We start from the raw sequence: 24,739 nt of genomic DNA, 5'->3' as shown, positions 1-24,739 counted from the left end.
ATTGACTTTTTTTAATGTAAAATGATACAAATTTATTATCTTACCATAGGTGAATGCCAGCCTTGGAAAAGGGCAGGGCCACTGGTGGTAGATCTGGGTGGCAGGCTGTAACTTTGGGACCCTCAAAAATGAGGAATTTATTTCTTTTCACTTCTGACACCAACTATTATTGCTGTTTGCTTTGAAATACTCCCTCTTGGTATCAGTCAGAGCCCTGCAAAAGCTGACAAGTACAGCGTATTTCTCATTTTTTTGGGTGGACTCACAAGCAAAACTCTCAAAAGATAACTGCCTTTTTTGCATGAGATTCAAGAGTTACTTTAATTTTCTTAAACCAAAAAGAGAGAGCCAAATGCCAGTTCACGTCTATCATACGCCCTTTCATAGAGCTGTTGGTAAAGCAATTAAATGCATAAATGACAGAAATGATAGATATTGGTTCCATTATTGCTATTTCATGCAGACAGAGTTATATTTCCCCAAGATTAGATTTTTATGACAAGAATTTTTTTTTGTAGTCATAATACAGAACTGTTATTTGTCAAAGAAGTAATATTTGTTTTTGGCTGTTGGTGAAATCTCAGAGGAAAAATTTCCAGACTCCATTTCACTTTTAAGAAGTACATAAACCTGAAGAGTAAGTTTTTTCTTTCTTTCAAAATAGGTTTTGTTTTGACTTTGAAAACCTCAGACTTCCACGAAGCATTATAATGTTTGGAATAAGCATATAAAATATTTCAGGGTACTGGGATTTATCTTTTTTCGTAACTCTGGGCAAAAATTCCTAGGGCAAGTCTGAGGATAGATTTTTTTTTTTCACTCTCCAACTTGCCTCGATGCTGAGGTCTGGGGGAAATGCTTTGGGTCCCCTGCATAGCCAAGGTTAAGTGTGCACAAGGCCAGTGGAGACCCTCATTGTTGTTACAGTGGGTAACAAAAGAGATTCACAGAGTGCTGAATTCTGGAAGGGACTATCCAAATCAACTACATAATGCTGTCATTTCTCAAATGGGAAACTGAAGTACAGGGAGATGAAGGGACCTGTCAAGGTCATCTGATCAGCTAGTGTCATGGTTGTGATCCAGGCAGACTCCCCATTTAGTGATTTTTTTTCTCAGTACTTTCCCAGGATCCTTTTTTACTTCAATTTTGATTTGCTTCCATTCCAGTCCATTCCAGCTGGTCCCTGATATTGACGTGGGTGCTGTTTTGGCCTCAATCCTGCCCTCTGCCTGTATTCACTGAGTGGGATTTCCCCACCAGAAACCTTGGCATTCTCTGAGTCATTTGGATTTGGACTTACTTGTCCAGAAGTTTTAGTTCCTGGAGAACTTGAGAAGGACTCCTCCAGTTGTTGGACTTTATTCCCCCTGCCGCTGCTCCACACCACCACAGCTTATTCAGGTACTACTTTCTGTCAGGCCTCATGCTTGGCACTTTATACAACTAGTTCATGTACTCCACACAACAGCCCTTTAATGTGGGCATTTTACCACCTTGCAGCTGAGGAGTCAAAGCTCAGGAATCAAATCTCATCCCCATCACCTTACAGTGGTAAGTGCAGAACGAGACTAAAACCGAGGAATATCCAAATCCCATTCTCTTTCCATGGCATTGTTCAGTTCCAGTCTGAAATGCTTAAGGCTCAGACTTTGAGTAACAAATTGTTGTAACTTGCACTGCCTCGGGGACTCTGTCTCCCATTTATCTGCTCTGTAAAACATCTTTATGTATTAACGCATGAGCCTTCTCTGTGTGGGCCCGTCTGATGCTAGGACTTCCTAGCTTTCTGATCTTAGAGCTCTGCCTTCCATATTCTGCCTTGTTATATGTTCTGGATGTGGGAATGGGAACAGTTAAATGTCACTCTACTGGCTGAAACAGTAACTTCCTGATTGAAACTCCAGCGGAAATTAGACCTTCCAAATGGCAAGATCATAGAATACTCTGATATGTTTGATGAAACGCTGTTGGATATTTCCACCCACTTCCCTACCTCCCAGTTCTGCAGCTTAAGGGATAAATTCCATTTTTAACCATTTCACTTTCAAGAAGGCATCATGGTCAGAAAGGGTCTGTGGCAGGACTGGTTCCAAGAGCTGCCAAAGGACTTCCGCTGCCTTGGCAAGTTGTATCTACCTAGTGTGTGCCCTGCCTTGTTGCAGCTCCTTAGATTTAAAGATGCTTAGAAGGTTCTCATGTGATTGCCTTACATTAAGTATTTCCAGGGAGGATACAATACTGCATGAATACAAAGGAGGGGAAAATATTCATTGAGTGCTTATTAGGTGCATAAAAGTATGCCATAAATTTTCACATGTATTACCAATTGATCCCTACAATAAGTGTATGAAGTATGGAATTTATTCACATTTTAGACAGACATTAAAAGTCTTATTTAGGCTCACATAACTAGAAATGGGTACCATTGGCATTTGAAGCTAGATGAGACTAACTTTATGTATATTACAAGGCTACCCTAAATACTCCAGAAGCTGGGCCCCAGGCTCCTGTCATCCTATCCACCATTACTCTCACTCTATGTGGGTTAGATGGGGACCCTGGCTTCGGAAATCCTAATAAGAATCTTCACTAATCTTTGAAATTTTGATTTCCATTCATCAAAGAATGACAATTCACATTGTTACACAGAGACTAAATTATAACTCTATCATTCTCATTTTCCCCACCCCACTCAGTCGCTGGACAGTTCTTGGTGAAGAATGATATTCCTTATTGCAGCGTGCCCCTTCTGCCTTGGCAAAGACCCAGCACATTCTTCCACCTGATGGTTTGATGAAAAACCAAGGTAATATCTGTTTTGTTTATATGTTGAGTCCCTAATGGAGAACAATCCAACTGACTAGTGTAGCTGTCAAATCCTTCTTTTTTCTGGATTGATAACTACAAACCTGAACTTGAAAAGAAAGTGAATCTATTCCTAACCATTGTGCACTCACTTGCTTGCTCTTTTTCTTTCTTTCTTTCTTTTTTCTTTCTCACGCTCTCCCTGTCTCTCTCTCTCCCGTCTTCCCCAGCCGCTCATGCTTTCATCTCCTATGGCCAGCTCTACCCAACTCAGCAACATCTTGGCTGAATACATGGCCAGTATGCACTCAGTCTTCTTTTTAAAAGACATTCCTTCCTATGAGGCTGAAGACAGATTATTTATGTAATTTTATTGTTGTAATTCAGGTCACCTTTCTAAACTTGAATTTGTTTCTTTCTGAAAAACAAGGAGATTAAACTGGAAATATTTTAAGATTCAATGTCAAACTGGTTAAAATGAATAAATCTTTTTTTTTAATAAGTAATGCTGTCTTTCTTTTTGTGATATTTATTTATTTTTGAGAGAGAGAGAGAGAGAGAGGCCATGAGTGGGGGAGAGGCAGAGAGAAGAGGGAGACACAGAATCTGAAGCAGACTCCAGGCTCTAAGCTGTCAGCACAGAGCTCGAGGCAGCGCTCGAACCCATGAATCCTGAGCTGGTCAGACATTTAACGGACTGAGCCACCCACATGCCCCATAAAATGAATGAATCTTAATGAGCATTTTTTTATTTATCCTGCATAAGGTTTTAGTAATGGCCCTCACAAGCCACAGGTGACTTCTGTCCAGCACTATGAGGCAGGGATTTGTTGCCATTTCTCTCCGATTCTATCAGTGCAGAGCCTCCTTCTTTCCACCCCCTCCTTATGGACACCTCATTCTTTCTATAGTTCCCTTATTTGTTTCTCAGTCACCCACTACTTCACTCTCCCTCTGTCTTTAGGGTCTTACTAAGCAGGGGTTTCTGTCCCCAATTTTCCCTGACTCCCCAACTAAGACTGGTTCTGTCCATACTTGTTACAGATTTCATCAGACCATATTCAATTCAACAAATGTTTTTCTAGTGCCAGTCATGTGCAAGCCTGTGATGGTTGCTATGCTTTCATTCTAGGGATACAGCCTCACCAAGGAGCAAGTTTTGTAGAAAGAAAAGTCTGGAGTAACCTTATTTTATTTATTTTAATTTTAACTTTTATATAAATATAATTTATTGTCAAATTAGCTAACATCCAGTGTATATTGTGTGCTTTTGGCTTTGGGAGTAGATTCCCATGATTCATTGCTTACATAAAATACTCAGTGCTCATCCCAACAAGTGCCCTCCTCAATGCCCATCACCCATTTTCCCCTCCCCCTCCCCCCATCAACCCTTAGTTTGTTCCCTATTTAAGAGTCTCTTGGGGTGCCTGGGTGGCTCTGTTGTTTAAGTGCCCCACTTCAGCTCAGGTCATGATCTTACTGTTCAGAAGTCGAGCCCAGCATCGAGCTCTGTGCTGAGAGCTCAGAGCCTGGAGTCTGTTTCATATTCTGTGTCTCCCTCTCTCTTCCTCTTCCCCTCCCACTCTCACGCTGTCTGTCTCTCTGTCTCTCAAAAATAAATATTAAAAAAATTTTTTTTAAAGTCTCTTATGGTTTGCCTCCTTCTCTGTTTGAAACTATTTTTTTTTCTCCTTTCCTTCCCCTGTGGTTTTCTGTTAAGTTTCTCAAATTCTACATATGAGTGAAAACATACGATATCTCTCTTTCTCGGACTGACTTATTTCACTCAGCATCATACCCTCCAGTTCCATCCACGTTGTTGCAAATGGCAGGAGTTCGTTCTTTCTCATTTTCGAGTAGTATTCCATCATATATATATATATATATATATATATATATATATATACACACACCACATCTTCTTTATTCATAATTCTCCCTTTTTGAAGGACTTCTGTATTTTTCCTAATCTTCAAATAAGAATATGATTTAAAAAATAAGCTTTTTCTATGTTTATAAGAATCTTTATAAGAAAAAATATATATGACATGTTACGTACATAGTTTAAGGTTTCCAAAAAGAGAGAAATAATATACTTATCTACTGGGTTCCGTATCTTATACTTTGTTGTCAAGAGTATCAATGTCCCACTGATGAGGATTCGAATTTTAAAAACCTCTATTTTGTATTTAAGGAATTTGATAAGTTATGGAAAAAATGAGATAGATAATTGAGGTTACTTGTGAATTATGAAAGTATTTATTAATATATTTTATGCTTATTAAAATAACAGGGTAAAAGCAGCCTTTTAAATAAAGAGAAAGTTGGGGCGCCTGGGTGGCGCAGTCGGTTAAGCGTCCGACTTCAGCCAGGTCACGATCTCGCAGTCCGTGAGTTCGAGCCCCGCGTCAGGCTCTGGGCTGATGGCTCAGAGCCTGGAGCCTGTTTCAGATTCTGTGTCTCCCTCTCTCTCTGCCCCTCCCCCGTTCATGCTATGTCTCTCTCTGTCCCAAAAATAAATAAACGTTGAAAAAAAAATTAAAAAAAATAAAAAATAAAGAGAAAGTAATAGTTTACATATTTTAAATTAGTAGTAATGGACAATGTACCACTCCTTGCTCAAAGAAACTCGTTTTAGGATTTTATTCTTCCAAGTTTTAATGAGATACTTACTAGTTTATTTAGTGTTGCTGTGTATTATGTGGGCTTATCCTCCTGAATTTGTTCCAAAAGAAGTTGGAGTGGAAGTGTTAATTCTTGCCTTCTAGGTCCCCACAGTGATTGCAGAAACACAGAGTAATTAATGAATGAGAAGAAACAAATAAATAAAGCACTGGGGATTCTTTAGCATAGTTATGGAAGCACTTCTCAGCCCTGAGAAATTTTTTTCTTTTCTTTCTTTCCTTTTCTATTCAAAGACCCTTGAGACACAGCTTTAAAGCTCAGTGTTAATCTCCCTCAGATTTCTTTATGTCTCATTGGAAGTATTCCAGCTCCTTCATCCCTCCCGCTGAATGTCACTTTTTGCATGAAAACATTCTTTAACTTGGAAATTTGGAAATTTCCTTTTTGGAATCCCACTCGCTCTAACTTCCAGTGCAATTACTTTGGTACTCATTCTATTCATCTTCATTATATTGTGAGCTTGTCAAGCTCTATATTTCCTCATCTTTGTTTATCCAGCAGCATCTATCAGGGACCTTGCTGAGAATGAAAACTCAACAAATATTGGCTGAAATGAATTATTGAGTTACTGTTTGGTACCACTGTATGGGCAGTGGAAAGTTAATATTTATTTTCTGAACAGAAAAGAATGACCAAAACATGCCCTTTGTCTAATGTGTGATTGTTTCTTTGCAACTTTATTATATGTTAGATTGGACCATATTTAATTGCTATTTTGTAGTTCAAAATTGATGAAAGTTGAAAATATTGACAATTTCATATAGCTTAATTTATATTATTAATTTATTTTCAAATGTTTCAGAAGTACTTGTATGGCTTTTGGACACTCAGATAGCAACCATTAATTTTTCAGATCCCAAGGAGGTTTTTATAGTATAGAATATAATTTGTGACCAGTCAGTCCACTCTATCTGAATACTCTCCATTTTTTTCCTTTAGTTTTTTTTTCCAAACAAGCTCCATCTCTTTATAGTGATAAAGCTAATTAGTTCTCAAATTTTCAAAAGCATTTAGAATGTTATGTGAATAGAAGCATTTTTTTTCCTGAAGAGTTTCAAAGCCAGTGATCTTTGTTTTTCTTTTTTAAAAATTTTTTTTAATGTTTATTTATTTTTGAAGGAGAGAGAGACAGAGTGTGAGTGGGGGAGGGGCAGAGAGAGAGAGAGGGAGACACAGAATCCGAAAGAGGCCCCAGGCTCTGAGCTGTCAGCACAGAGCCCGATGCAGGGCTCAAACCCACAAACCACGAGATCATGACCTGACCTGAAGTCAGATGCTCAGCCAACTGAGCCAACCAGGCGCCCCAATTTTGTTTTTCTTTTTATTCATATTTTTATTATTTAGAAAACAATATTTGGAAAGAATGGATTTGTTGCCATTCAGTTATGGGTCCCCCCCCCCCGCCTTTTTTTTGCCTACAGTAGAGATTTATGTGGAAAAAATTTATAGGTATTGGGTTTTTTGTGCCTATCCAGTTCAACATACAATCTGTTTTAGGGATCTTAAGATGCACATATCAAAAACTGAACTGGTGATTTGCTCCCCCTCAAAACCTTCTTCATGTCTACTAATGGCAACTTCATCATTACAACAGAACAGGTCAAAATGCATAGGATCACTGCTGGGTCTTGTTTTCACACTCCATATCCAATCAGTCAGAAATTCCCTTTTGAGTTTACCTTTACTTCCACTTCTCTCACTGTGGCTCAGACTACCATTACCTCTTATCTACAATACTGCATTGACCTCCAAAAAATTCTCCTTGCTTCTCTTCTTTTCTTTTATGTTCCATTTTCAAAGAGTAGTCAAAATGACACTCTTAAAACATGAGTCAAATCATCTTGCTCTTCTGCTGAAAACTTTACCATGGTTCTCCATTTCCCTCAGAGAGAAAGCCAGAGGGTTTACAAGTGTCTACAAGGCTCTATATGATCTGCCTCCTCCCCCTATAACCACTCCCAATCCTGCCCCATCATCTCTCTGACTTCCTCCCCTCTCTCATTCTGACTCTTCCACTTAACCTTCTGACTTGAACCTGCCAGGTACTTTCCCATTGAGAGAACAACTCAAACAAGTGTACTGCACATAAGCAGGTGCTCAGTAAATATTTATTGGGTTAAATTGAACTGAAGTTAGCTCACAATTGGTAACCATTATGATAAGATTTAGTACTTGGGATTACCATCCTTCTTTTACTTGAGTTGTATCTCAAAGTATCCACCAATGCACAAGCTCCTTTCCTCTTTCAGTAATGTGGGCTTGGGAGAATTTCCATGGTATATTTTTAAGAGATAAATAAGATTTAGAACAGTATAAGTGTCTTAATTATTCAAATTATGGATAAGCATAGTGTTTGGAGAATTGACCAATGTAGGAGGGCTTTTCTAATTCTGTGAAATGATGTGGCATAATTGTCCAATTGTCCATGATCAAATCAGAGATTTATAAGGATGTTGTCTCCAGGATACCACCTGCCTAATTTAAATTTAGTAGAGAATGAAAAATATAAATTGTTAGGTAAATGCATAGCTACAAGCTTTAATTTTTGTAATTTATTCACAAACATGATAGTATTGGCAAATAGTCTGAATGGTAAGACCTTTATTCTGATCATAAATTATACCACTGTTTACAAAAATTTACAAATGGTTGTCTAATTTTTTTAAGATGACCTTTCATAGCAATAAGTAATTTTGTTTTTCAAAGGAATTATACAATGAAACATTCTCTTGGACTCTCTGATGGCCAGTGTAAGAATATATGTTTATTTTTGCCTCTGCTCATGGTACTTCACATAGAACATCAAATTTCTTTATTTATGAAGTCAGTGTTCCCTAAGGACAATATGAGTAATATGCAGAAATGAATTTCTTTTGAAGTTTTTATTGTGTTGACTAACAATTTGTTTGTAATAACTATGTTAAGGTGAACAAATTCATTTTTTGAGTAAAAATTTTCATTTGCAGTATAAAAGATTTTTTTTTTTAAATACAATCTCTGTTAGGCTCAAGCAAGATTTCTGTACTGAAGTTAGGAATATTACTAGTGACTAAAATATTTGGTAAATAGCTTTTGAATTTGTGAATAAAATTTGCCAGTAAACACATCTAATTCTATATCTTATTATTTTTAGAATAGTTGGTATTTTGTAGGCCTCAAGAAACCTTAAGTTTCTAATGATTTTTGAGAAAAGTTAAAATATAGGCATTAATCTTATTTAAGTATATGCCATACATGCCAAGATTTTAAAATTACAGCAACAAAAAGTTGGCATATTGATTTAAATGCATCCCAAATAAGGTTTAAGAGACCTATTTAGGAATTGTGGCTAGAAAAAGTAATGAAATTTGATAAAGCTCAGGTGCTGTAATGCTCTGTATGGTAAGTGAGTGATCAAGTTCTGGTCTTCACTTTGACATATGAAAAGTTTGGAAGTCATCACTCCCCATGTTCACAAGAGAAAAGTTGAACGCAGTAAAAAATAAATGACTATTTTTGGATCCATCAGATAATTTAGTTTAAAGGGCACACCACACCTTGAAATCTGTAGGTACAGGTGAAAACAGAAAATCACAAAAACATTCAGTTTATCTGGGGCAGAAGCCACTGGAGCCATAAACGTGTACCCTACCAGTTTCTCCTGGTGAAGATCCAAGAAAAGTCCTCTCTTGTTTCTGAGGGAGAAAGTAACCATTTTGAAATAAAACCAGAGGTAAGAAACACTTGTCAAGGTCACAGCCCAAGGACACAGGCCCATTAAAAGTCTGAGATTGAGTCCTAAGACTACAGAAAACCCTTCCTCCCCGGCACCTTAACACTGCATCAACAGGGATCCAGTATAACAGCAGTGGATTACAACTGAGAGCTGCAAGATGCAGATGCTGTTTAAGAAGGAGTTATTAGGGAAATGAAATCAACAGAAGAGACAAAAACAGTCACCAGACCAAACAGAAGCCTCTGGCACCTCTAGCAACATTAAACACAGACCAACTCCTTTCCAGATTAACAGGAAACATCATTGTATTAGTCTGCTTGGGCTACCATAACAAAATACCTTAAGAGTGACTTAAACGACAAAAATTTATTTCTGCACAGTTCTGGAGGCTGGAAAGTCTAAGAACTGAGTGCCAGCACCGTCCATGTTTAGTTTCTGATGAGAGTTATTTTCTTGGCCTGTAGAGGGCTGCCTTATTGCTGTGCCCTCACTTGGTCTTTCCTCTGTGTGTGCACAGAAGTGCAAGTGGAGGGAGAGAGAAACAGGGAAGGGTAGAGGGAGGGGGAGGGGCCGACCAAAAGGGAGGGAGAAAGACAGAGACAAAGAGAGATATCTCATAAAGACAGTAAACCTCAATCCTATCAGATTAAGACATTACCCTATGACCTCATTTAACATTAATTGCCTCCTTAAAGCCCCTATTCCCAAATACAGTCAGATCAGAGGTTAGAGTTTCAACATATAAATTTGGGGTGTGGGGCACAATTTAGTACCTAGCAGTCATGATAAAGGCACATTTATATTATATTCTATAATCCAATGTGTTATGTCTGATATTCACTAAAATACTTCAAGGCATATTAAAAGGCAAGAAACTTCACAGACTGAAGAGATAAAGCAAGTATCAAAACCAAATTCAGAGATGACACAGATTTTGGAATTATCAGATAAGCCATTTAAAATAACTGTCATTCATATGTCAAAGGTTCTAACGAAAAAAAAAAGAAACAGTACACCTTAATAGATGGGTAATGTAAGCAGAGAAATGGGAACTGTAAGAAAGAACCAAAGGAAATGCTAGAAATTAAAAACAGAAATTCAGAATGTCTTGATGGGCTCATCAGTAGAATGGACAAAGTCAAGGCAAGAATCAATGAGCTTGAAGATATGTGAATAGAAACCTACACAACTAAAATGTAAAGAGAAAAGCCCAGAACAGAGTATCTAAGAAGTAAGGACAAGAGACCAACTATAACAAAAGATGTTCCCATTGCTCTTATGAGTTAGGAAATTCCAAAGGTTTTGGGAGCTGCGAGCCAGAAAACATGGACAAGAGCCAAAATATATAAATCACAACATCATAAAAAATATACGGATTGAGGAGGAAGAAACAAAACTGTCTTTGTTTGCAGATTACAAGATGTAACGAAGAATGTCATACGACTAACAAAACAAAGCATCTTTGAACTAAGTAACAAGTATTGGCAATATCACAGGATATAAGGCTGATATACAAAAGCCAATTGCTTTTCTATATGTCAGCAATGAATAGTTGCATTTTTAAGTCAAAAGTATACTATTTGTATTAGCACCAAAAAAATGGACATACTTAACTATAAATCCAACAAAATATGTGAAGGGTCTCTATGTAGAAAAAACTCAAAATTCTGATGAAAGAAATCAAAGAAGATCTAAGTCAATGAATAGATTTTCATTTTCAGGTATTGGAAATGTCACTTTTTCCCAACTTGATCTATGGATTCAGCACAATCCCAATCAAAATCCCAACAAGCTATTTTGTGGATATTTACAAATTGATATTTAAGTTTTTACAGAAAGGCAAAAGGCCCAGAATAGCCAACAGAAGACTGAGGAAGAATGAAGTTGGCAGACTGATGTTACCTGACTTTAAGACTTACTTATCCCAAGACTACACTGCAGTAATCAAGACAGTGTAATTTCAGGATAACAATAGACACAAAGATCAACAGAAGACCATATGTCGGAAAATTAGATGACCTTGAGTTTGGTGATGGGTTTTTAGATACAGCACCAAAAGCACAATCCATGAAAGAAAAATATTGGTAAGTTGAATATTATTATAATTCAGAAATTCTGCTCTGTGAAAAGACATTACTAACAAATTAAACTAATAAGTCATGGACTATGATAAAATATTTTAAGACATACATCTTATGAAGAAGTTATATCCAAAACATACAAAGAATTTCTAAAACTCAAAAAACAAAACAAACCAAAAAACAACCCAATTAAACATCTAAAAGATCTCAATAAACATCTCACCAAAGAAGATATACAGATAGCAAGTAAGCATACAAAAAGACTATCAACATCACTCCTCACTAGTGAATATAAATTAAAACAGCAACAGATATCACTAAGCGCCTATTAAAATGGCTAAATTCCCCAAACTGACAATATCAAATGCTAGTAAGGATGCAGACAAACAGGAACTCTCATCCATTGCCAGTAGGAATGCAAAAATGATACAGGTACTTCAGAAGACAGGCAGTTTCAGGGGCACCTGGTTGAGTGTCTGACTTTGGCCCAGGTCATGTTCTCACACCTCATGAGTTCGAGCCCCACATCAGGTTTGTGCTGATAGCTTGGAGCCTGGAGCCTGCTTCAAATTCTGTCTCATTCTCTCTGCCCCCCACCTGCTTGTGCGCGCTCTCTCTCTCTCTCAAATATAAATAAACATAAAAAAAAAAAGACAGGCAGTTTCTTACAAAGCTAAACATAGTGTTATCATATAACCGAGTTATTGTGCTCCTAGGTACTTCTCCAACTGAATTGAAAACTTATATCCACACAAAAACCTACAGGCAAATGTTTACAGCAGCTTTATTAATAATCACCAAAAATTGGCAACAATCAAGATATCCTTCAATTTGGTGAATGTATAAAGAAATTCTGCTATATTCCTACGATAAAATATTACTTACCAATAAAAATTGGTAAGCTATCAAGCCATGAAAGGATATGGATAAACTTTTAATGCAATTCTAAGTGAAATAAGCTAATTTTAGCAGTTTATATACTGTAAGATCACAATTATATTGCATTCTGAAAAACTATAGGAAAAAAGATCAGTGGTTGCCAGGAGTTCAGGAAGAGACAGAGTTGGGATAAGTAGGTGAAGTTAGTTGGTTTTTGTTTGTTGGTTTGTTTGTTTGTTTGTTTTTAAACCACAGTACTATTCATGTGTGATGCTGAAATGATGGAGTTGTGAGATTATAGATCTGTCAAAACCTATAGACCTTTATAACACCAAGAGTGCACTTTAATATATAGGCAAATTATTTTTATTAACAAATCATTTAGAAGATCATGGGATTTCAGGAAGCAATGTAGACTGTGACAGAAGAATAGAAATTTACCATAATTGTATGAAACAGTCTCTCTGATAGAGATTGGAAAAAGGTGCTAATACAAGTAAATTTGGAAATTAGTGGATTCTAACACCAAAGACACAAGGAAAAATACATAAGCACTGGACTGTCATCAATAAAGTTTCTTTTTTCCCCATCAAATTCACGTTAAGAACTTGTGCAGTCCAAGTTCTTAAAAGGTTTGAGAAATCACTGTTCTTTAATGAGCATTGAAAGCATAAGCTAAGATTAATGTTAATATATTGTTTAATGTTAATATCTTTAACAAAGATAGGGTTCCTGTAAGGTGCAAAGACATTAAGAATGTCTGAGTCTGGGGGCGCCTGGGTGACTCTGTCTGTTAAGCAGTATGATATTTCTGTATCTGTATATTGGAATTGAATGATATGTGAATGAATTATAAGAGAGAGAAGCCAAGTTTCTCACTGGTGGATTGGCAATTTATAGATTACTGAGGACAGGAGGCTAGAATGATCCGTATGGTAATGGATAAGAGTTGGAGACATTAGTAAGCATTCATGTGTAGGCAATTATGTATGGAAACATTGTAGATCTGTGTATATACATATATTTGCTCTGTCAGCTGAGAGGGCCTAAAAACAGAAAAGACAGCCTAGCACTAATTAGTACATCTAACACCCAATCTTGATTTATTCTTTTTTCTTTTTAACGTTTTATTTTTGAGAGAGAGAGAGAGTGTGTGAACGGGGGGGGGGGGGGGGGGGCTGGGGAGAGGGAGACACAGAATCTGAAGCAGGCTTCAGGGTAGGAGCTGTCAGCACAGAAATCTGACAAGGGCTTGAACCCACCAGCTGTGAGATCGTGATCTGAGCCAAGCTTAACTGACTGAACCACTTGGGCGCCCCCCAATCTTGATTTCTAATGCCATTCAATACTTGATATTTTCTAATACCAAAGCTCCTTGGAGACATAGGTGTTTCTAGAACTAGAGAAGGAACTATTTAAGATGAGTTTGAAGTTCATCTTTATATTCTAGAAAGTAAGGGAGTGCTTGAAGACACACACACAAAGAGACAAAAAATTAGCAAACCCAAACCCACATTGATGGGGGAATGGCAGAGGGGCATGGGAGCCAACTGAAAGATCTCCTAAATGGGCAAAGCTAGAAAAAATTGACAACAAAATATAGTATTATTTGATTATAACTCAAAGTATAAAGAAAGTATCTATGAGTTTATACTGATATAAGTAAATAATTGAATAAAATAATAAATGGGGAGAAAAAAAGAAAAATCTCTAATGCAGAAATTTTATGAATAATTTATGAAGATGTTCCACCCTAAAGGAGAGGCAGTGTGATTATTCCTTAAGTATGGCTGTGCATAGTAGTCACATTCTTACAAAGAATACTTAAAAAGTGAGAGGTAAGTAATCTTACAGTAAACTAATAAACATTATTTGAGCCAAATGATCAAGTTCAACATCACCAGTCATAAATCAGATTGATAGTATGTATGTACCTCTGATATGCTGTGATGAAATTGACATTGTACCTCTGATTTTTCTCTCAAAACCCATAACTCTAGTCTAATCGTGAGAAAAACATCAGACAAATTACATCCAAGAACTGTTTGTATGATCTCAATTTTCTAAATCTAAAGCTGTTCTAAAATAAAAGTTAGTTAAAACTTGACTACATTTAAAAATGCCTAATATAATCCACACCCTTATAATCCTTTATTATTTAATGTTTATTTTTCACTCTGTTCTGCACTGTATTATAGTGATAATTATAACGCTTCCAAATTAAATATGTATAATTATCCAGTGAAAATTTTCATGAATAAAGCCTTTTCTATTATGAGGACTATTTCTTTAAGGTATTTCCTTAGAAATGAAATTATCGGGGTGCCTGGGTGGCTCAGTTGGTTAAGCGGCCGACTTCGGCTCAGGTCACGACCTCGCGGTCCGTGAGTTCGAGCCCCGTGTCGGGCTCTGTGCTGACAGCTCAGAGCCTGGACCCTGTTTCGGATTCTGTGTCTCCCTCTCTCTGCCCCTCCCCGTTCATGCTCTGTCTCTCCCTGTCTCAAAAATAAATAAAACGTTAAAAAAAATAAAAAAAAAAAGAAATGAAATTATCAAGTCAGTAGGTAATGTCTTTGTCTTTTGAAAGATAGTTTGTAGAAGATTTAGGCATGATAAGATTTAAATCTTAGAAGAAGTAATTGAATATTCATAAATTGATAAAATAAAAGCATTTTGTATAAACTATATTTTAGAATGCTTCTATAAACATAATTAAAATATATCCTAGCATAACTAAGCAGTATATCTAATAATACATATAATCCCTTGTAGATGAGTTTTGTATTCTCCAGCTGTCTGTGAGATTAGAATGTGTACAGACAGCTGAAGAATTAATACTGCTTTTTGTGTTCCTTAGGAGTTTCTTAGGAGTTATAGATGAGAAGGATTTACCCATCTCTGGATTTATTATATTATTATTAATATTTCCACTAGTTTTATGCTGAATAACAGTATGAATATTGTTTTGCAATATTCAATATTATTATTATTACGAGAGTACTTTGGATGCTGAAGTGGACATACATTTGTCCCCTAAGCAATACAGCATACTAGTTGCTTATTCAATTTCTACTCAGTCCTGTTCAGGGTAGCTGAATATTTTTCAGCAGAGGCACTCAGTCAGCTGAAAAATATTCATGTTTCCCAGCCTCCCTGAAGATGAAAGGGGTTTCTCCTGGGGATTTCTAAGGAAGTCACTTTCCTAATGCAGACACTACTCTTCATTCCTTCTTCTTTCTTTGCTGTGCCTGGAACATGAATGTGAAACAGCTGTTTTGCATAATGGCCATGAGCATAAAAGCTATACCCTAAGCACAGTGAGTGAAACACTGAAAGTACCCAGGACTGTAGTGACATCATTAAACATTCTACCAGTCCTAAACTGCCTCCCTCTTACCTTCTTGTTAAATAAGAATGATAAACTTTATTTGGGAAAGTTGAAAAGTTAATTTGTTTGGTCTTTGTTACATGTAATTACTTAAAAACTGTGAAAATTACTAGTGGAGTTCAGCCTCCTCATTTTGTAGAGAAAGTAACCCTTACTCCCCTCTTTGACTTTGTAACACCGTATCCAACATTATTCTTTATGTTGTCTAAAATCAGCTGAAATATTCACTGCCTGTAAACTATATATATATATATATATATATATATATATATATATAATATAAATGTATACAATAAATAAATATAGTATAAATTATAAATATATATTTACTGTCTGTCTTCCATACTAAAATGTAAGTTCTATGATGTTAAGGACTTGATCTTTCTTGTTCATTGCTATATCCCTAGCAGCTCGAACAATGTTTCTTATAACAGAGACATTCAGTGTTCCCTGAAGCAATGAATGAATCAGTGAGACCTCAGAGGTGTTCTGTGATTAGATCAAGAAGATGATTAAAATAGGAATTAAAATTCAATCTCCTCATAACCAGCTCAGTAATCCCTTATTATATTACTTGGTGCTGTGAGGCTCTTTTAAGTCATTGGATAGCAATGATAATTCTATACACAAAAACACAAATTTAAATAGCAACATATTACAATTCATTTGAATCTATTCTTCATGTCATCAAATTCTTGTAATATTTCTTCAGCCTTGTCCCTCATATAATGCTATTTTTGCCACTTTTCCTGGATTGCCTTGACTAGAAGTTCTAGTCAAGGGCTCTAGTTAAAGGGCTGTATACACAGATCTCTTTCTTGGAAAATCACAAAGCATATTAGCATATTAAAGATTCCTATATGTACTATAATTTAAAAGTCCCTTTAACTTTACCTTAACACTTTCCATGTTTATTTTCTTTCATAATGCCCCGCCTATCTTCATTTTGTGGCTAACCTCTACTAAAACTTTGAAGGAATTAATGTTACACTTTAAAAAACTATGGGTCTTGACCACTGTAGTTGTAGTTGGGTATTTTATGTCCTTCAATTGCTTATGATAAAAACTTTGATGAGGGGCACTTGGGTGGCTCAGTTGGTTAAGCATCTGACTTTGGCTTAGGTCATGATCTCATGGTTCCTGAGTTCAAGCCCCGTGTTGGTCTCTGTAGTGACAGCTCAGAGCCTAGAGCCTGCTTCAGATTCTGTGTCTCCCCTCAGTCTGCCCCTCTCCTGCTCATGCACTGTCTCTGTCTCTCTCTCTCTCTCAAAAATAAATAAACATTAAACAAATTTTAAAAAGAGGGCACCTGGGTGGCTCAGTTGGTTAAGTGTCTGACTTCAGCTCAGCCTCAGGTCATGATCTCACAGTTCATCAATTTAAGCCTTGTGTCAGGCTCTGTGCTGACAGCTCAGAGCCTATAGCCTGCTCCAAATTCTGTGTCTCCCTCTCTTGCTGCCCCTCCCCTGCTCATGTTCTGTCTCTCTTTCTCTCTCAAAAATAAACATTAAAACATTTTTTTAAACTTTGATGTGCATTGGTATCTGAGGATAAAAAAATCTTACTCCTTACAAGTGTTTTCTTATTGGACTAACTCTCCCAGCTATTTGATTCATGCTGGTCAGTTCAATGCAGGAACTTCTGGATCACTTTCTCCTGCTAGTAGAAACAGTACTAAAAATACAGCCTATTTTCCTTTTACACAAAGATTATGACCACGACTACTACCACCACATCATCACCATCACCATCACCATCATCATCACCATCACCATCATCACCATCACCACCATCATCATCATCACCACCATCATCATCATCATCACTACCATCACCATCATCACCATCACCATCATCACCATCACCACCATCATCATCATCATCACTACCATCACCATCATCACCATCACCATCACCATCACCATCATCACCATCACCATCATCACCATCACCACCATCATCATCATCATCACTACCATCACCATCATCACCATCACCATCATCACCGTCACCATCACCACCATCACCATCATCACCATCACCACCATCATCATCATCATCACTACCATCACCATCATCACCATCACCATCACCATCACCATCATCACCATCACCATCATCACCATCACCACCATCATCATCATCATCACTACCATCACCATCATCACCATCACCATCACCATCATCACCGTCACCATCACCACCATCATCATCATCACCATCATCACCACCATCATCATCATTTTTGAGTATTAAAGTTTGAATTACACTAGTATTTTTAAGCCAATAGTATTTTTAAACTAGTATTATTTAAACAAATAAACATATTTGTCTTTTAAACAGGGTTCTAATAAAATTATTTTAAATGATCAGGGTGAAATTTAAGGTTATAAAGTACAATTTTTCTTGACTTCAGTGATTCTAAAAGTCTATTTAAATTCTTGCCCATAGGGGCGCCTGGGTGGCGCAGTCGGTTAAGCGTCCGACTTCAGCCAGGTCACGATCTCACGGTCCGTGAGTTCGAGCCCCGCGTCGGGCTCTGGGCTGATGGCTCAGAGCCTGGAGCCTGTTTCCGATTCTGTGTCTCCCTCTCTCTCTGCCCCTCCCCTGTTCATGCTCTGTCTCTCTCTGTCCCAAAAATAAATAAACGTTGAAAAAAAAATTATAAAAAAATAAATAAATAAATAAATTCTTGCCCATAGACACAAATACCCATATACTCAGACACACACACTCCCCCTCCCCCATAGCTGTATGTATTCTTTAAAAAAAATCGAACTTTTCCCTAATTGGTTTGCTACATCACAGCCTAAAATAGGAAGTCACTATGGCTTCTTCTTATTCCCTTGTAAATGAGAACAGATTTAAAAGGCATCAGCTTATTGAGGGAGCAGACTGTTGACTAGGCCACTTTAAAGTTTACAGGTCTTAAGAAGTAGGTAGTCAATATGTTTTAAAAGGACATAGAAGCATTTTTTTTGGCCAGCCAATAATGACTTAGAGAATATTATATATGTAAGTGATGAATCATTAAATTCTACTCCTGAAACCAATATTACCTATTACACTATATTTTAAGTAACTAGAATTTAAATACTTTTCTGAAACAAAAAAAAAATAAATAGAATCAAATAATAAGACTCAGCATTTCTCATATATATATGTATACACACACACACATACACACATATATATCACTTCTATACTATCATGAAGGAAAAAATAAAAAAAATAAAGAAAACCTTATCCTTCATCTTCATAAAATACTAGATGCACCCTACCTTGCTCTCTGTACTAGTCTGCAAATTGTCTTCCATTCTATATTATTTAGGAAGTTGTGTGTATGCTGTAACATCATATACAGTGAAAGAAGAAAAATAATACAATTTATATAACTTTGTTTCAAACAAATAAATACATTTCTACTGTCTGGAAAAAAAGAATATTGTTGATCTTTAAATTAGCATTTAAATGAGAATCTCCAGAGATTTATTTTCTAGGATATTGTTAAAAGGATCTGATTTCATTAGACATATCTGAGCTTTAATCCACCACTTTGCCAAATTCAAAATGGTGAGTTATGTTAGGACTTTCTTCTTGGCTTTTCCTTGTTCTGGTGATTCTGCTCAGAAACCATGGCTTTAAATACCACCAGATTACTCCTAAGTGCGCATCTCCATTCTTAACCTCTGTTGAGCTCCAGACTTATATATCTAAGTGCTCCCTTGTACATTTGTCTCTCTTTGGAAATATAATGGACATATCAAGCTTAAGATTTTCTAAATAGAAATCTTACTTCTATATACTGCCACAACACTGTTTTCCCTTGTTTTCATTATTTCAGAAATGCCTGAACTCAGTTGCTCAGAACCACAACCAATTAAAAATTTCCCTTTCTTCTTATATTCCATTTCCAATCTATTACTAAGTCCTATGAGTGCTTCTTCCTAAATATATTCAAACCTGACAACTTGAAACCGCTTGTACTGATAAACCGTGATCTAAGCCACTTTTACTTCTCTTTTGTTCTATTGCTTGTTGCCCTTCTTACGGGTCTCCTCAGTCCATTCTTGTCCTCTTGTGGTTCCTTCTTCATATTACCAAAGTACTCTTTCCAAAGAGTAAGTCCTATTGTGTCATTCTGCTCTTTAGTGGCTTCACAGGTCTGTCCAAGTCCTTACCATGGCCAGCAAGTCCCTACATAATCTGGTTCTTGCTTACCTCTCTCGCCCTTTCTCCTATCCTAATGTATTTACTGACTACATTTCTGCAGCCTTATTTTTTTGTTTTTTGTTTTTTTTTTTCTTTTTTGGTCCCTTAAACACACCATGCTCATTTCCTCTTGGGACCTTTGTGCTTGTTATTTCTTCTGACTCTAATACTCTTCTCACATACAGTCTCATGGTCATTACTGAAGACTCAAATCATTGGCGCTTCTCAGAGAGGTTTCCTCTGATCACATTAACTCCAGTAGGATCCTGTACACACAAATCCCTTTATTCTGTTGCAATGCTGTACCTACTTATATACATGTTCAGTATCTATGTCCGTTTGAATATATCTTTGAGGTCAAGGAATTTGATGATTGTGTATCCCTAGGGCCTAACAGAGAGCCTCTTGTAACAGGTGCTCTATAAGAACTTGTTGACTGTGAATAAATATAGATTGTTTCACTTAATTCTCATCTTTCTCTAATCTCTTCCTTCAAATCACTTTCTTTCCAAATTAGACTTCTAGAAACACTGACTTCTTGTGTTCAAGAGCACAATAGCTTCCTCAAAGAATAAACTTCCACATTCCTCTTCCTGAATTTCAAAATACTAACTTCCCTAACTCACTTTTCTGGAACTTTTAGTCACTCTTCCCCAAAATGAACCTTGGCAGTAACACTAATTCCCCTGTCCCTGAGAAAGTCTCCAGTCTCTCATCTTTGCTATCCCCCTCTCATTCGGGATTCTCACCCAATTCCACATGGTTCAATTTTCCTTCTTTCACTAAGCACTACTCCAACCTATAGAAAGCTCTTCCTTTTCTGCCATATGTAACTTATTTTTTATATTGTCATGATGTTGCTAGAACATATCCTTATCCTATTTTATATATGTGTGGGTAATCCCCTGAAAGTAAAGACTGAATCTGAATATTAAAATGTACCCTTAATCTCCTAGCTCAATGTTCCACAGATAGTACATCTCTTTGATTCTAGTTTCAATAGACATAGTAACAAAATTATTTATTTGCTGTAAACACTTATTTACTGTAAAAAAAAATACACATATAGAAAAGCACAGTGATGAACAAAAGGCAACTGACATTTAATCTCATTGTCAGGAAAACAATGGAGTATAATGGTGAAGATTTTGGATAACTGGAGTCACATAATTCACCTAAGGAGGACAGCCATAGCACATGTCCAGGGCCTATTACTGTATAAATATGGAGGCCCAGTGTTCGCTGAACTTGCATTTTATTTTTTTTTTTCAAGAAGAACCAGAAATGCAAATGTATAGCTTTTATCTGAAATCACACATTTTTAAATGTTTAACATATCTGAGGCCCAAATTTGCAATCTTCATTTTGTACTTCTGCAATGCTGACTCAGAGAATATCCAATGTTGTTAATTAGCTGAATTCCAGGAGTCCACAATTTATTTTGCCCACTTATCTTCATTTTTATTTTTACTTAGAAACTATTCCTCTTGTGTCTCCTCTCCCATACTATTCTTAACAATTTACCAAAGTTTTAAAAAAATATTTAATATGCGTTTTTTGATGATGAAGATAGAAAAGTTAGAAAATACTGGAAAGTATAAATAAAAATGTAAGAATAATTCTACATATTGCTATCTGTTTATTCATTTTCTTTTTATATTTAGTCTATGGCATATTTAATTAACATAGAAAAGTCACTAGATTTATTTTTCATGACAGAAATTCTCCATGAAATTAAATACTCTTGATAAACATTATTTAAATGTCTGCATAGATTTCTATTGTGTGGACATACCATAATTATTTAATTAATAATTATTTTGATTTATGTATTTATAAGTAATTAATTATGATTCATTTCCTTATAGAGCTACATGTCTCTCATTGGACAATTAGGTTGTTTCCAGTTTTTTTCCCCATGAGCAACTTTGCAATGAACATTTTTGTACCTAAACTGTATTTTCAATTATTTTATTAGAAGCGAAGTTAATAGATCCCAATATATGAATATTTTTTAGGTCAAATTTATTTCCAAAAACATTTTGCCAATTTACAATGCTGCCGGCGATGAGGGTATATATTTTACTATATCCAGAATATTTGGATAATCTCATTAAAAAAAAAAAAAAAAGAAAAAGGTAACTGATGATTCTACGTCTCTATCCTCTCCTCCGGTCTTCTCTTTGCTACTGACTTATTTTAGCAGATGACCTGCTAAAATGAAAATTGAGGATTCTTATCTCTCTCTCTACAGTTACCCATACTCATTCTTACTCCTTTCCACTTGCTTCAATAAAAGAAATTACTTTTGTTTTCAGCTAATACTTCCGCTTATACTTTAGCACTCATGTTTTTCCATATCCTCCAACACTGTGCTTGATTTCAAGGCCACACCTCTGCCTTCAGTGTTTTCAATATCTTCCTCTCTTAGGCCTCACAGCTTATAACAGTATTTGAATTTATTTTATTAAAAAAGCCTTTTGTCATACTTGTTTTCCCTTCTAGTTGCACTCTTATTTTCTTTTCTTTTACAGCCAAGTTTCTTTGAGTGGTTTTAACTCCCCACCTTTTTTTCCACTTCTAAGACTTTCCTGAACATGGATATCCCTACTTTTCTGGAACAAATTTTGCTCAGATCACCAGGGATCTACTGTATGTAAATGCCATCTAGGTGTACTTTTCTAGAGATAGGAGACCGACAGATCTAAGGAGGTCACAGCCGAATTTCAACCTCAACAGGATTACCAGTTGTGGCCAAGGATTGATAGAAATGGGAGAGAAAGAAGATTGATATAGTCAGAAAGTGCACTGAAGAAAGTAATAATAACGATGTAACATGAGTAGTTTTAGGAAGCAGAAACGAAACGTACTAGCAGGAAAACTAATCAGGGAGAGAAGATACCACTGCAGTCACAGGTAGGGGACCAGAAAATAGCTGAGATTAACAAATGTGATGTATTTATTCATTCAGTTATTTAATTAACTCATGTCAAACACTGCCTACACATTAAGCACAGGGAATATAGCATTTTAAGGGGTAGATAATTCATTGTCAATATCAGTAGAAGCAAGAAATTTGTAGTTTGCAAAAACTGCAGAAACAGTTTGATCAGGAGTCTTCAAGGGGACTTAGGGGACAAAGATGCCTAGTGACTGGGGCATAAATGGATCCCAGTATCATCAACAACAGAAAAGGCAACTGGAACTCATTTTGGAACAATATAAAGCATGGAGGAAGGAAATAATGATGTTAAAAGGAATAAGGAATTATAAGAAAGACAGGGAAAATCAGAATCAGTAGATGTTTCAAAGGTGGTAGTGATGAGGCTGGAATGCTGGGACATTTATTCCAATAAAAGTTCCTTTGGAAAGCCAATGGAAATCACAGTCAATCTGGAGTTTTATTCTGTTTTAAATAAAGACTAGATAATGCCAATACAATCATTTGTTTGCTTTAAAAGTATTCTCTAATACAGGGGATAAAGTGTTCATAAAATATTCAAATAAGTTATGTTGGTTTATAGATATTAGTTTCCATTTTGGGACTGTAAAGCTAATGCAGACTGCGTGACATCAGATCCACTCAGATTTCAAGATTTCTTTGACCCCAACAGATGTAACACATTAGAATATCCTAGTGTAAATAAAAGGGTCCAGACATATTGTTCTACATCAAAAGATTTCTTGATGGAGCCTATCGAAATAAATCAGAAGCAGATCCATCAAATGTCACTTGAAATATTTCAGAGTATAATCTCTCAAGAGAAAATAATTTCCATTCTAATTAAGCTTCCTGAATTTGAAATCCAGCCAGAACAAGACAAATCCGATCAGTCTTCTTCATTAACTTAAGATCCTAATGATATGCCCATGTGAAACTGGATGGCTGCAAGGCTGACCAGATAATTTTCCTTTCTTCAGTCCCATTGCCCCCAGCTAAATCAATAGAGTGGCAATTCCTACCAATCTCCAAGCTATCCACAATGGTCAGACCAGGTACACTGGTGTCCAGTAACTTTGTTCCGTAATCTGAGAGCAGGCTTAGGGAATCAGGCAGTAGGCATGATCTGGTATGGGGAAACTGGAAATTGAGGGGCTGTGTTGAAATCTAGGTCAGGCAGTAAGTCATATGTGCAACATAATTGGCTGTGAATGAGAAGGCATTTAGTGACCAAAGATCTCTCTGAGAACTGTTTTGGTGGTTGGGGGTAGTGAAAAAAGTTAGATAATGCAGTTTCAAGTCTGAGATAGGGAATGCTTAGTTTTAGACCTTGGAAGCACGTAAGTAAGGAAAGATAATGTGAAGTAGAGATGACCTTGAGCAGTGACATAAAAGGTCAAAACAATCTTTGAACCTCAATGGGTCCTTAACATGAATATCCACATACCTGATAATTCTTAATGGATTGCCTAACAGATTGACTGGTTTACATGCCAAATGCAACCCTTACAATTATTATTTTAAATCTTACAGGTTCAATAAGAAGCCCTTTGTCTTGGGGAAACTGAATTTTCCTGCTGAGATGGTAGACCATACTTGGTTCTGTTTCCAGTTCGAAAGAGTGCCATATTTATCAAACAACACTTTGAAGTATCATTTGAGAAATTTATGGGATCTTTACTTTCCTTATTTGTAAATGATGTAGTATTTAATATATCCAAATGAATTTATACAAATAAATGCACATTATAAAGCATAATAATTTGGAATACAAATATAATGGGAAATCTCATTTTAATTTTTATCCATATGAACTGTCCTGTTGCAATGTATAAATGCAAGAATATATCTTCATGTAAATATTTTCAATAAATGAGCAAAACCATCCTTTCAGTGTTTGCTGGATTAACTCTAAATTATTTTGTTTGCCTTCAGGTCATTAGGGATATTACCACATTACTTTAACAAAGTAACATTCGATTTTGCAGAATTTAAAATGTATTCATAAAATACGTTATTCTAAGGTTTAT

At 36.2% G+C, this 24,739-nt stretch overlaps 1 long non-coding RNA gene across 1 annotated transcript; it reads left to right on the top strand.

The window, feature by feature from the left end:
- Positions 1 to 24,594, top strand: LOC123582992. The gene is made up of 3 exons (XR_006704683.1): positions 1 to 1,404; positions 2,700 to 2,809; positions 24,243 to 24,594. It is a non-coding gene; the product is annotated as an uncharacterized LOC123582992 (long non-coding RNA).
- The last annotated feature ends 145 nt before the right edge of the window (positions 24,595 to 24,739 follow it).

This window comes from Leopardus geoffroyi, chromosome B3, assembly GCF_018350155.1.
Source record: "Leopardus geoffroyi isolate Oge1 chromosome B3, O.geoffroyi_Oge1_pat1.0, whole genome shotgun sequence".
In the NCBI taxonomy this organism is placed as follows: Eukaryota; Metazoa; Chordata; class Mammalia; order Carnivora; family Felidae; genus Leopardus; species Leopardus geoffroyi.
This window is presented reverse-complemented; position numbering and strand designations above follow the sequence as displayed.